Raw genomic sequence first — 892 nt, 5'->3', positions numbered from 1 at the left:
AGCATATAAATACCATATCAACTACTAAAAAAATTAGTTTAATTACGATAATTGTTTCATTTTTAAGGACGAAAGTTTCTTTTAGATGTTTCTCATTAATTATAACTGTAGCGAAAAAAATCATTGAAGCTTATGTGAATATTGACCTTCTCATTTTTGCGAATAATGCCCTATTGCAAATACCTATGCAGGTCACTAATAAGATTCTATGTAAGGATCCTATAAGTAACCTCTATAAGATCCTGTATAGGGTCACCTATATAGGTCAGTATAGGAGCCACCTATAAGAAATGAAACAGCTTCGTGCATAGGGCACTATCTAGAATCTTATTAGTGACCTATATAGGATAGATGATAAACCGGAAGTGTTGCGCAGTAGTTTCCTATAGGAGATACAGCTGCGCAATAGTTATTTTTAAGTATGCGATTGCCTAGTAGTAGGAACCTGCATAGGTTTTTTATATGAATTCTAACATAGGAAGAAGGTCTCCATACTCTTACAATACAATCATTCTAGGATTCTATAAAGGATCCTATGCAGGAAGCTGTTTCATTCCTTATAGGTGGCACCTATACTGACATATGTAGGTAACCCTATATAGGATCCTACATAGTTCACTTATAGGATCCTTATATAGAATCCTATTAGTGTTCTTTAGGGACCGTCCATAAAGGACGTCCGCTAATTTATTATAAAACTAGAGTGACCCCTCCCTTATGTCACACATGGTCACATTTTTACTAACCACCCCCTTCAAAAAGACGTCACAAATTTAATAATCCCCCCTCATTGCGTTAAAAATAGTTTCGTAAAAAGAAAAATAATATCATATTTTAATTTGCGTATGAAGTCATTAGAATCATTTGTCATATTTTATCATATATATTTTGA

Source organism: Belonocnema kinseyi, chromosome 3 (genome assembly GCF_010883055.1).
Source record: "Belonocnema kinseyi isolate 2016_QV_RU_SX_M_011 chromosome 3, B_treatae_v1, whole genome shotgun sequence".
NCBI lineage: Eukaryota > Metazoa > Arthropoda > Insecta > Hymenoptera > Cynipidae > Belonocnema > Belonocnema kinseyi.
This window is presented reverse-complemented; position numbering follows the sequence as displayed.